The sequence below is a fragment of the Triticum aestivum genome, chromosome 6D (genome assembly GCF_018294505.1).
Source record: "Triticum aestivum cultivar Chinese Spring chromosome 6D, IWGSC CS RefSeq v2.1, whole genome shotgun sequence".
In the NCBI taxonomy this organism is placed as follows: Eukaryota; Viridiplantae; Streptophyta; class Magnoliopsida; order Poales; family Poaceae; genus Triticum; species Triticum aestivum.
In genome coordinates this window covers 422,487,506-422,501,535 of record NC_057811.1, presented here as the reverse complement: position 1 = coordinate 422,501,535, position 14,030 = coordinate 422,487,506, and positions in this window count along the sequence as shown.

Here is a 14,030-nt window from a genome sequence, read left to right as displayed (position 1 = left end):
TTCAAAAAACTCACAGGGACCTGATTGCTTTTTCAGAAAACTTATAAGGACCTGATTGCTTTTTACAAAACTTACATGTGGGACCCACATGTAAGTTAACGGTCAAAGTAAACGGTCAAACAAACGATTATCTTACATGTGGGCCCCAACTGTCATAATCGCGATCAACTGAAAACGACTCGATGATTTGGGTTTTCTGAAACAGCCAACCACCCGTTTGGTAGTTATCTGAGAAAAATTAAAAACCGGTAGTTTTTTGAAACCATAGCCTGTAAAGTAGTAGTTTTATGCTATTTACTCCGACCGCTACTTTTCTGCCACGCCCACATGTGGGTCAACGATGGCACATATGTGCAACTGCTTGAGTAGGCGATGATGAAGGTGAGCGTCGGCTCGGTAGGGGCAGTGGAGGGCGATGATGATGCCGGTGTGGACATGAAGGCTGACGAATCTATTGCAAAGTTCTATGCGTAGATGAACTGCAGTAGCAAGTCTCGGGGCTGCAATACAATGACTTGATGGGGAGGAGCATCTCGTAGATATACATAGTGTTAGATTGCATTTGGACAAGTCATCGTATGTAATGCATCTTCAAACCAGGTATATAACCTGCTGCTACTCCCCAAGTTTAATATACTTCCACCTCTAATGGATTTGGTCTACATTACTTCCATTCATGCAAGTATGTCTCAGCTGTACATGCATATGTGTAATCGATCAGAGCAAAAATACATGGAAAGGGCGGTTGCCTATCTGGCACCGCAGCAGCACGTCTCAGGAGGCGTGCCCCAACCCCTAGTCATTTTTAAGGGGTTTCTAAGAGCATCTCCAGCCGTTGGCCCCCCAGGGGGCGCCTAAAATCGCCGTCTGGGGGTGAGCCGGCGCAAAAAAACGCCCTGAAGCAAGTTGATCTTCAGCCGCCGGCCCCAGGGCCGCCTCCAGACGCGTCTAAATTTTTTCAAAAAAGAAAACGTTCGGCGAAGTTCGGCTAAACACGTCTAAATTTCGGCAAACTTTATCATATATTAGACATGTACGCGGCTTTTTACATAGCAAATATATTTAAAAGAGGAACTGGCTGAACGCGGAGTAGTCGCCGTCGTCGCCGCCATCCTCACCGTTGTCGTCATCGTCGGCCTTCTTCTCCTTGACGCGGCCGTCCCTGGTGGACCCCTGACCGGCGTCGCCATGGCGGACTAGTGGCGGCGGCGCGTCGTCGTCGTCGTCGTCGTTGTCTTCGATGACGACGACTCCTCCTTCGTCGCGGCCCCGGCGGCGCTGCTCGAACCGCCGCAGGGCGGCGCACTGGCGCTCCCTTGCCATCTTCAGGGAGTCCTTGCGCGCCCATTCCAGGGCCGCGTCGTCGTCGAGCTCCACGTCGCCGTGCTCCGTCTTCACGGTGAGGAGACCCGGCTCCGTTTTCACCGGCGCGAGCCCCGGCTCCGTCTTTGGCTTGACGAAGCGCGGAGGAGCCGACGAGGAGGCGCGCCGGCCGCCCTCGTTGATGACGATGCCAGCGCTGTGAGTGCGCTGCCGAGCGGCGTCTCCGCCGCGGGCTCGGCCTTGACGCCGAGCAGCGCCGGAGAGCCGGAGGAGTGGGAAGAAGAGTGCGAGGAGGAAGACGAGGAGGAGCCGAACCTCCTGGGCATCCATTGCCCGGCGCGTCGGCGGTGGGCCGGGGCGGCCGCCCTCGCCGGGGGAGGGTATGCCAGCGGGGGGTTGTTGGTGTTGGGGAACGTAGTAATTTCAAAAAAATTCTTACGCACACGCAAGATCATGGTGATGCATAGCAACGAGAGGGGAGAGTGTTGTCCACGTACCCTCGTAGACCGACAGCGGAAGCGTTATCACAACGCGGTTGATGTAGTCGTACGTCTTCACGATCCGACCGATCAAGTACCGAACGCACGGCACCTCCGAGTTCAGCACACGTTTAGCTCGATGACGTCCCTCGAACTCCGATCCAGCCGAGTGTTGAGGGAGAGTTTCGTCAGCACGACGGCGTGGTGACAATGATGATGTTCCACCGACGCAGGGCTTCGCCTAAGCTCCGCAACGGTATTCTCGAGGTGTAATATGGTGGAGGGGGGCACCGCACACGGCTAAGAGATCCCAAGGATCAATTGTTGTGTCTTTGGGGTGCCCCCCTGCCCCCGTATATAAAGGAGCAAGGGGGAGGCAGCCGGCCAAGGGGAGAGGCGCGCCATAGGGGGGAGTCCTACTCCCACCGGGAGTAGGACTCCTCCTTTCCTTGTGGGAGTAGGAGAAGGGAAGGGGGAAGGAGAAAGAAGGAAGGGTGCGCCCCCCTTCCCTAGTCCAATTCGGACCAGACCATGGGGAGGGGTGCGGCCACCTTTTGAGGCCTTTCTCTCCTTTCCCGTATGGCCCATTAAGGCCCAATTCGAATTCCCGTAACTCTCCGGTACTTCGAAAAATACCCGAATCACTCGGAACCTTTCCGAAGTCCGAATATAGTCGTCTAATATATCGATTTTTACGTCTCGACCATTTCGAGACTCCTCGTCATATCCCCGATCTCATCCGGGACTCCGAACTCCTTCGGTACATCAAAACTCAATAAAACTGTCATCGTAACGTTAAGCGTGCGGACCCTATGGGTTCGAGAACTATGTAGACATGACCGAGACACGTCTCCGGTCAATAACCAATAGCGGGACCTGGATGCCCATATTGGCTCCCACATATTCTACGAAGATCTTTATCGGTCAGACCGCATAACAACATACGTTGTTCCCTTTGTCACCGGTATGTTACTTGCCCGAGATTTGATCGTCGGTATCTCGATACCTAGTTCAATCTTGTTACCGGCAAGTCTCTTTACTCGTTCCGTAATACATCATCCCGCAACTAACTCATTAGTCACAATGCTTGCAAGGCTTATAGTGATGTGTATTACCGAGTGGGCCCAGAGATACCTCTCCGACAATCGGAGTGACAAATCCTAATCTCGAAATACGCCAACCCAACAAGTACCTTTGGAGACACCTGTAGAGCACCTTTATAATCACCCATTTACGTTGTGACGTTTGGTAGCACACAAAGTGTTCCTCCGGTAAACGGGAGTTGCATAATCTCATAGTCATAGGAACAGTATAAGTCATGAAGAAAGCAATAGCAACATACTAAATGATCGGGTGCTAAGCTAACGGAATGGGTCAAGTCAATCACGTCATTCTCCTAATGAGGTGATCTCGTTAATCAAATGACAACTTATGTCTATGGCTAGGAAACATAACCATCTTTGATTAATGAGCTAGTCAAGTAGAGGCATACTAGTGACACTCTGTTTGTCTATGTATTCACACATGTATTATGTTTCCGGTTAATACAATTCTAGCATGAATAATAAACATTTATCATGATATAAGGAAATATATAATACTTTATTATTGCCTCTAGGGCATATTTCCTTCAGTTGGCGCCCTCAAGGTGCGTCAGCACGCCCTCGAGCGTGCGGCCGGGGACGCCCCACCACAGGTGGCGCCCCTCGCTGTTCTTCGTGTCGCCCACCACCGGCGCCCGGTTGGTGGACGCCAGCCTCTGCTGCTGACGGCGCTCGAAGTACGCCGTCCACGCCGCGTGGTTGTCGGCGGCGTACTGGGGCAGGACGAGCTGCTCGTCAGTGAGGGAGGAGCGCACGATCTCTACCTCGGCGGCGAAGTAGGGTGCGCGTGCCACGGCGTCGGGCAACGGGGGAATGGGCACTCCCCCGTTGCTGAGCCTCCACCCCGTCGGCCTGGCGCGCATGTCCGGCGGCGCCGGGATGTTGGCCTCGAACAGGAGCCACGACTCCTGTTCGCGGAGCGAGCTGCGGCCGAAGCCATTGGCCGCCGCCTCGTCGCCGGGGAAACGTTCGGCCATCGGGAGAGGAAGAGGGAGGGCTCGGCGGCGGCGCACGGGAGTAGAGCTCGGCGGCTAGGGCTGGTGTGGTCAGAGGCGAGGGAGGCCACCGGCTTATATAGCCGCGCCCGTGTGTATGCGTGCGCGGGAGGGGAGGCGTCGGCGCGCCGCCCCGTGACGCGCCACCCGTGAGGAATCAATGGCAAGGCTGACCGGCGGGGGCAGCGCGGCAGCCTTGGCATTGATTCCCGCGGGAACCGAGGCGATGAGGGCGACGAAGCGCCCGTCTCGCTGACTCGGCGGGCCCGCGGCTGCTTCGCGCCAAAACAACTCGCCCCGGCGCCCCCGGGCGCCCCCAGCGCGCCGGGTTGGGCCTGGGTCCGCCGGCGCTGATTTCAGCCCAGGCCGGCGAAAATCGGGTTCTGAAGGCACGACTGGGCCGTTTTTTCGGCGCCGGCGCGAAAAAATCGCTTGGGGAGACCTTTGAAGCGCGGCTGAACATGCTCTAGCCCAGGCACTCTTGATGCTCTAGCCTGCCGAGAAGGCCTAGCTCTAGTAGTCGATCTATCACTTCATAAGCTGTAGATTCAGAATGTAAGACACTGGTTGATAAGATCAAGCAGAGAACCTGGGAGATATAGTACCATCATCAAGGAAATCATACCGCTGTACGGTATTTACCATGGTACAAGAGGTGCAAGATTTCAACTATGAAGCACACAACCTCGCTAAGTACACTACCTCTCTAGGGTTGGGACAAACCATATGGCTGAGTCTCCCCTACTATCATTTTTCTGTACCTCTAAACACTATTGATGAGCAATGAAACTTAGCGAGTTTGCCTAAAAAACTTGCTGAAAAACTTTCGTCCTATTCAGGCTTTTCCCCATCAAATGATTGGTTACAGAAATGATGGACAATGAGGCAATATAAGAGCATCTCCAGCCGTTGGCCTCCTAGGAGGCGCTAAAAATCGCCCCCTGGGGCGCACCGGCGCAAACCACGTGTTGGGGCGTGATGTCCCCCAGTCGCGGCGCCCATGTTTTTTTTAAATTAAATTCCGGCACAAACACGGCGCAAATTCAACCAAACTTCGGCGATTTCATACATATTTAAAATATTTTACAAAAAAGAAAAAAATGCTACTAGGCCCGCAGTCTCCCTCGCCGCTCCTCGCCGCCCGCCGCCCTTGCAGCTCTACATGCCGAGGAGGCTGTAGAACCGCGTGTAGTCGCCGCCGCCGCCGTCGCCGCCTCCTCCGCCGCCGCCTCCTCCGTGGCCGCCGTCGTCGTCGCCGCCTCCTCCGCGGCCGCCGTCCCTGCTACAACCCTCCCCAGGTTGGCGAGGCGGGTTGGACGGTTCGGGGGCGTCCTCGTCCTCGTCGCTGTCGAGGATCACCACACCGTGCTCGTCCTCGCGCCCACGCTTGCGGGCGGCTATCTCCTCCAGGGCCCGGCGCTGACGGACCATCTCGTCGCGGAGGTAGTCGTCCCGCGCCCACTGTAGGGCGTCCTCGTCGGAGAAGCCGTGCCGGGCTATCTCCTCGTACTCAGCGGGGAGGCCGGGCTCTGGCTTCGGCCTGACGAGGACGAGGCGGCCAGAGGCGGGGGCGGAGTCGTCGATGCGGACGCCGGAGCTGCGGGTGCGCGCGCTGACAGGCGTGTCCTGGGGCTCCGGCTTGACGGGGCGGAGGCAGGGAGAGCCGGACGAGCGGCCGGACGAGGAGGAGGACGCCCCCGGGTCCATGCGCCTCGGCGTCCACGAGCTCCCACGCCGGCGAGAGAAGGACGGGGGAGCGGGGTACTCCAGCCTCGGCGTGTTGCCGCCCTCGATGTACTCGAGGACGGCCTCCAGGCCGGGCACGCCCCACCATCGGCGCCGGCCTTCGGAGTTGAGCCTTCCGGAGGGCACGACGCCGTTGGTGGCCTCGAGCTGCTCGACGTGGCGGCGGCGAAAGTAGGGCTCCCACAGCGGGCTGTCGGGGACGTACCGTGGACCTTCCCTCGCCGCCCGCGGCAGAGAGGCGCGGATACGCGCGATCTCCGCACGCCGCCCCGCCCCGATGGGCGGTGGTGGCACCGGGACCCCGCCGGCACTGATCCTCCATGACCCGGGCACCCGCATGTCCGGCGGGACCGGGTACTCGGCCTCGTAGAGGAGCCGAGCTTCGTCCTCGTGAAGGTGGCGGCGGCCGAAGCCGTTCGTCGCCGCGCCGTCACCTGGGAAGCGCTCGGCCATGGTTGAACTGGAGATGGCGAGAGGAGAGGGAGGAATGAGGGAGAAACAGCGCGTCGGCGGTGGAGAGTCTGTGCGTCACCGGCGCGCTGGGGGTCGGCTTATATAGGCGGGGGCGCCGCGCGTACGCGTGGCCGCCGTGTGTATGCATGGCGGGCGAGGGACGCGCGTCGTCCGGTCTTCACTGCGCCGCCCGTGAGGCATCAATGGAGGAGGCTGACCGGCGCGGCAGCGCGCGACAGCTTTGGCATTGATTCGCCGCGGGAAACGAGGCGATGAGGACGACGAAGCGGCGAGAAGAGAGACGAGTCGCTGGCAAGGAGGGCCCGCGGCTCTTTCGCGCCAAAAACGATTCACCCGGCGCCCCCGAGCGCCCCCAGCGCGCCGGGTTCGGGCTGGGTCTGTCGGCGCTGATTTCGGCGCAAGCCGGCGAAAATCGGGCTCCTGAGACGCGACTGGGCCGTTTTTTCGGCGCCGACGCGAAAAAATCGCCTGGAAGGCCTTTCTGGGGGCGCGGCTGGAGATGCTCTAATGCGCTATAGCCTGTAGAATATATGCCTATGGTTTCCTCGCCATTCACAGGTATTTTCTTTCTCATCATTTGTACTACTGGTATACGCTCGCTCACTCAATCTGCAATATCATCCATCGTGTTCCCCATGGTGTATATCATACGTATATATGTCTCACTCGCCCATGTCGTCCTCAATGACACAAGCAAAACCAAGTGAAAAATATCAACTTTGGTAGGAACTCGACAATTTCGGAGGAATGTCGCATCGTTTTTGTCGTGGAATCGATTACGGGGGCAATTCAAGTTGTTAGCGATCGTGTGTACTCCATGTATAGAGGAGTGGGATTAGTGGTTAGTGGTTAGTGCTGCCCTATTCCTACAGCTGGTTCTCGTTTGGTTCAGTTGAGCTGTGTAACTACATATATGTGTAATCTTTGTATCAATGAAATCAAGCGTTGCATAAAACCTCTTCTCCTACCCTCGCTCTGATTCTGACATGGTATCAGAGCCTAAGATCCATAGCTTCCGCTGCCCTCCCAACCTCCCGGCGGGGCTCCTCACCATGGCGGGGCACCTGATGGCTCCCATGCCGGCTGCCGCGCACCGGCGCCCACCGCTCCGGCCGTGGCCGGCACCTTTCAGGCCTGGTCCGCCCCGGGGCTCCTTGGCGCCCGGCCGCCCGCGCCGGCCCTGCCTCACGCCCTCCAGGCGTCGTACTCCGCTCCCGCGCCGTCCGCGCCCCAGTGGGATCAGGCTGCGTTGATCGCGGCCCTCAACCAGCTCTCGGTGCAGCCTCCGTCCGCGCCCGGCGGCGAGTGGATTCTCGACAGCGGCGCGTCCTCGCACATGGGCTCAGGATCCGGTATACTCTCTTCGCCTCCCCATCCCTCCACTCCCTCCACGATCATTGTTGGTGATGGCTCTGCCTTACCAATCACCTCCGTGGGTTCTGCTTCCCTTCCCACAAATTCTCGTTCACTTTCCCTCCTTGACATTCTGATTTCTCCTTCCTTAATTAAGAATCTAGTTTCCGTACGTGCATTCACTCGTGATAATTCTGTCTCTGTTGAATTTGGCCCGTATGGCTTTTCTATCAAGGATTTGGCCACCAGGACGGTTCTTCTCCGATGTGTTTCCTCCGGCGACCTTTACCCGTTCGTCCGCCCTCATCACTGCCTCACCGCCACCGTCGCCGCCGATTTGTGGCACCAGCGGCTTGGTCACCCCGGCGTCGCCACCCTCGCCAAGGCATCCTCCTACTACAAGTTTAGTTTCAATAAAAGCCCTTCGACACACTGTGATGCTTGTCGGACGGGCAAACACACTAGGCTACCTTTCTCTTCTTCCACTACTAAAACTTCATTTCCCTTTGAGCTATGTCATTGTGATCTCTGGACAAGTCCTGTACCAAGTGTATCCGGCTATTTATATTATTTAGTGATCCTTGATGATTTCACACATTATGCCTGGACTTTTCCCATTCGTCGGAAATCTGAAGTTCACCGCCTTCTCACTCTCTTCTATGCCTACGTCCGCACACAATTCTCCCGCCCCATCCTAGCTTTCCAAACGGATAATGGACGCGAGTTCGACAACATTGCGAATCGCTCTCTTCTCGAGTCACATGGCACCCGCTTTCGTCTCTCTTGTCCCTACACGTCCCAACAAAATGGCAAGGCCGAGCGCATTCTTCGTACACTTAATGACGGAGTCCGCACCCTTCTTCTCCATGCCTCCATGCCACCACGCTGGTGGGCCGAAGCCCTCTCCACCTCTACATACCTCCTTAACCGGCGCCCGTGCAAACCTCGGCTCCTCACCACCCCGTACGAGCTCCTTCACGGCCACGTCCCAGACTTCCGTCATCTCCGTGTGTTCGGGTGTTTATGTTATCCCAATATCATAGCTATCTCGCCACATAAGCTGGCTGCTCGCTCTGTGGCGTGCGTTTTCTTGGGTTATCCCGACGAGCGAAAGGGGTATCGTTGTTATGATCCAACCACCAGGCGCATCTTTTTTTCCCGTCATGTGACGTTTGTAGAGTCTGTTTTTCCGTTCAAAACTCTACCTAAATCCCCTGACGACCAGCTGGATCTAATCTCCGATCCCCCCGCCTCGGATCACGTCGATCACGACCCTCCCCCTGCATGGCCTGCATGCCCTTCTCCCGTAACGCCGTCCAGCAAGCCTGTTTACACATGCATGATCCATGGGATTGCCACCTCGCCCTCCTCAAGCGGATTCTTCGCTATGTTCGCGGGACAGCTACCTCGGGTCTTCTTCTACCCGCGTCTCCCTCGACTGACATTGTGGCGTACTCCGATGCGGACCGGGCCGGCTGCCCGGACACGCGCCGTTCTACGTCCGGCTATTGCGTCTACCTCGGCGGCGCCTTGGTCGGTTGGTCATCGAAGCGACAAGCCACCGTGTCGCGTTCCAGCGCGGAAGCGAAATACCGCGCCGTTGCCAACGCGGTGGCTGATTGTGTTTGGCTGCGGCAACTTCTCGGCGAACTGGGCTGCTCTCTCTCCAAGGCCACTGTTGTGTTCTGTGACAATATCTCAGCTGTGTATATGTCTACCAACCCTGTTCATCATCGCCGCACTAAGCACATTGAGTTGGACATCCACTTTGTCCGTGAAAAGGTGGCTCTCGGCGAGCTTCGTGTTGTTCATGTACCAACTACTCAACAACTAGCCGACGTCATGACTAAAGGTTTGCCAACCAGCTCGTTTCAAGCTTTCAGGTCCAGTCTCTGTGTCTTACCAGCGGACGACGACTCGACTGCGGCGGGGTGTTAGCGATCGTGTGTACTCCATGTATAGAGGAGTGGGGTTAGTGGTTAGTGGTTAGTGCTGCCCTATTCCTACGGCTGGTTCTCGTTTGGTTCAGTTGAGCTGTGTAACTACATATACGTGTAATCTTTGTATCAATGAAATCAAGCGTTGCACAAAACCTCTCTCTCCTACCCTCGCTCTGGTTCTGACACAAGTCAGTATTTTTGAAACGGATAACACGAGTTTTGCCCTCTCACATGGCCAATGGGAGCTGGAAATTAACAAAACATTTTTGGCGCCACGAGGTGCACACCATTCTCCGGTTATATTAGTACCAGGATTGTCGGATCGATGATGTATAAAACCCTCCGAGACATCATTCGCCGGCCTTGCATAATTAATCATCCTGATGTGCTTCTTCCATAGAGTCTGCCAAGTGCAGACCAACATTGCTCCGGTGGTCTCTAACAAACCTAGTTTTTGGGTTCTGTTAGTTTGTCTCAATACGTACGTACTAGATTAAGAGGGTGTTTGGATACATTTTAGTCTCATGACTAAAAGTAGTGGGACTAAACTTACTAGCCTCATCCATGCTTGGATTCAAATACTAAAAAGACTAAAATCAAGTTAATGAGCATTTATTATTCTCCAAACCCTCCAATCTAGAACTCGCATGTGTTAATGAGAGGAGTTAAATGAGGAGAAAGAGGACTAATCCACATTTTAGTAGGGGTACCTCTGACTAAAAAATTTTAGTCTCAAGACTAGTTTTTAGCCCCTCTTTAATCAGGGGTGCTTGGAACTTTAGCATCTTAAAAAGACTATTTTTAGTCAGACTAAAATAAGTCCCTTGGATCCAAGCACCCTCTAAGACTATCATGCTATTCACGTTGAGCAGTACTATAGTACAGTTTATCCAAGTCGTCATGGTCGAGTTAAGACAAACCGGCTTAAATATGGTTGGATTAGTACCCAAACAAATTGAGACGATTACATTACAATAGTGATATGGTTAGGTAGCACGCAGTGTTTTGCATGTTGCGGCTAGGGGCTAGGGATGGCAACGGGCTCATACCCGCTAAATCCATGAGGATTTCATCTATTAGGGGGTGGGGATGGGCGAAAAACATGGGGATATTTAGCAAACTAATTTATTCCCCGTAGGATACAACGGGGATGGGGACGATATCCTATTGCCCAGACCCAATACCCATCGAGGACCTGGTTAGTAACTACGACACTGCGGTCAACCCTAAAATATTCATAAACAAACTTGCAAAAACAAAAAAAGCTCTGAAAAAAAACCTTAAACCTATCTCACGTCCTCATCTCAGCTGCCACCATGATCAAGAAGTCAGTATGACCTAGATATGCATTAGCAGGACAAGGACAATACCATTTATGTATGTTGATTATAGGGTGTCATTTTATGTATACGAGTATTTGTTTATGTGGATGGGGACCCTAATGGGGCCCCGTTGCCCAATGGGGCATGGGTATGGGGAAATTTCATCCCCAGTCATGTAAATGGGGATGGGGATGGGATGATAGGGAATAGATGGGGATGGGGATGTTGTAGGTATCCCCATAGGGAATTGTCCCCATTGCCATCCCTACTAGGGGCATCTCCAACGCCGACTGGCAAATTCTCTCCAGCAGTCGTCCACAAACAGGGACCAGTCCGCGGGTACGAATGCGGGACACGAGCATCCAATGTTATCCTGTACATGTCCGTTAGTAAAGGGCAATTTGAATTTAAAATTTAGTTCGATCCACACAACGCGCCGGATAAAATCAGAGCCGGATCGCATTGTCCGATCATAAAAAAATAGAGGCAAGTATGCTTAGTTTTTACATGCCTGAATCCAAAAAACATCAATTCGGCAGTCCGTGCAATTTTCTGCCCTGCCGGACCGGCAATCCTAGCCTTCTACTCCCCGATCAAGGTGTCGTCGCCGCCGCGTAGGCAACCTCCACCGTGTCCTCATTGTCCGCCGCTATGAACTCATCTTTTTTCCGCTGCAACATTTGATAGCGAACAGATTGCACGATCATTCTTGCGTCGGCATCTAAAGAGGCCACATTCAAGGACAACATCTTGGCGTCCTCAGCATTTGCGGTATTCTTCATCTTCTTTTCCTCAAGCGCGGCCTTCCTCTCTCCGGTCATGGTCCTCATCTCTTTGAATTTGAGCTTCTTGTCCGTCGCCTAATTTGAAGCTCTCCGCCTTTTTGTCCTCCTTGAGGTCCGAGCGCTTCACGCATGCCTCCTTCTAACGCCAAGATGTCCTCGAACCTCTCTGTCAGCTTGGCCACTACACCTTCTTGCTTCGCCCTCTCCTCCTCCCACTTCTTCCCCTGTAAAAATCTTCTAACCTTCTTTGGCGGTTCTTGGGTTGGGTCAGTAGGGTCACCGGTTTCTTCCTCGGTGGCTTGGGCGGCGGTCATGGCTATGAAAAGGTTTCACTTTAGTTGTCCATTCAGCTTCAACCAACAATGCATGACGGAAGTATTTCTTCTCCAACTTCTTGTACACCAAACAAGCACGAGAAGGCTACAAAGTGAAACATTGTCAACAATGCATATCCCGATAGTGAGCAACAAAACTAAGCATATCCGGTTAGTGATCGACTTACTTGCTCGGTGATATGTGCACCGCTAGGCCATCGTGCGATGAGATGCTTCAAGTGCCCACAATACTTCGACACGGCCTCTTGGATGGCGTACCATGAATGGTTGAGGGACTTCGATTCACGGTTGCGGATGACCGCGTCGGAGTAGGGGGCAAAATGCTTGTGTTCGTGGAACCAAGTGTGAATGTTGAAAATGTTGTGCCCTTTTGCTTCATATCATGGATCGGATCGAGGCTAGTGGCCAACGATGCATCACACAACAGCTCGTCCTCTCGCATGTTGAAGCTTTCTCCTCTACCCATCTTCTTCAGATCGCCGGCCGTATCATCCGGATCATCGTCCACGCCATCCTCCTCCTCCTCCTCCTTCCCCCTCCTGCTGTCCGGCGGCCCAATGTTGTTATTGTTGTGTGCCCACGCCGGTCTGGGTGTAGGACTGCTGCGTGCCTGTCTGGGTGTAGGACCGCACGGTCCGGAGGTGTAGGACCGCACGGTCCGGACGTATGCGGGCGGTTTGAGGGTCGGCGTTGGAGATGCCCTAAGGCATGTGGATGGCTAACGTTCAATTCAATTTTTGTGCTTGTGGGTGTAAGGAAAATCAAAAGGTTAGCATTGCAGTGGAGCAATCTCGCAATTGATATTGAAACTGGCAATTTGGAGGTAGTCAACATGGTGAGAAGCGGAGACACAAACAGATCAAAGTATTTTTTTTTTTGCGGGTAATGTTTTTCTTATCAGAGAGATTAGAGATAGCATGTCTGAGCGTAGTTCTTGTATTAGCCACATTCGCTGTAGTGGGAATTCTTCTAGGCATGTATTGGCAAACATTGGTAGAACTCAAGGTTGAACTGCTTTATGGCTTGGGTCTGGACCGAAGGTCGTTTTGGACACTGTTGGGTGTGATTGTATCCCTTGATTGAGTAATACACGAATCATTTCACAAAAAAGGAAAATCAATAAGTGATGCATCTAACCTTTTGAGTTATTTCATCTAGATTTGTTTTTTGAGTTATTTCCATATATATACCACTCAGATTTAGGGATGGCAATGGGGACAATCCCCTATGGGGATACCTACAACATCCCCATCCACATCTATTCCCTATCATCCCATCCCCGTCCCCGTTTACATGACTGGGGATGAAATTTCCCCATACCCATGCCCCACTGGGCAACGGGGCCCCATTAGGGTCCCCATCCACATAAACAAATACTCATATACATAAAATGACACCCTATAATCAACATACATAAATGGTATTGTCCTTGTCCTGCTAATGCATATCTAGGTCATACTGACTTCTTGGTCATGGTGGCAGCTGAGATGAGGACGTGAGATAGGTTTAAGGGTTTTTTCAGAGCTTTTTTTTGTTTTCGCAAGTTTGTTTGTGAATATTTTAAGGTTGACCGCAGTGTCGTAGTTACTAACCAGGTCCCCGATGGTATTGGATCTGGGCAATAGGATATCGTCCCCATCCCCGTTGTACCCTACGGGGAATAAATTAGTTTGGTAAATATCCCCATGGGGATGTTTTTCGCCCATCCCTACCCCCTAATAAATGAAATCCCCATGGGTTTGGCGGGTATGGGGCCCGTTGCCATCCCTAGTCAGATTTTGGCCATATACATCACTTAAATTTTCCCTTTTTTTGCAGGCGCAAAGAGACGAGTATTTGTAAAGTGGTGTCAGGCCGTTAGGTAGTTGGATGTAGTATATGGGTCATGCATGTAGTGTGCCACTTAGAAGTGGAACTTGTCATGAGAAGCCAAGACACTGCCAGTGACCAAGGATTTGGCTACGGACTGGCTTTTTTGTGGGGGGGGGGGGGGGGGGGGGGGGGTATCGAAATTTGAGATCCCGTGGTAAGCATAAATTACGGGTAAATTTCATATGTTATAAAATGAATGTTAACACATGTGTAGTATGCTTTCATCATTTGAGAGATCAAATTCAGTATGGGGGAACGTGATTCTTGCATCATTGATATTCATCGGAGCAGAAATAGTGCTAA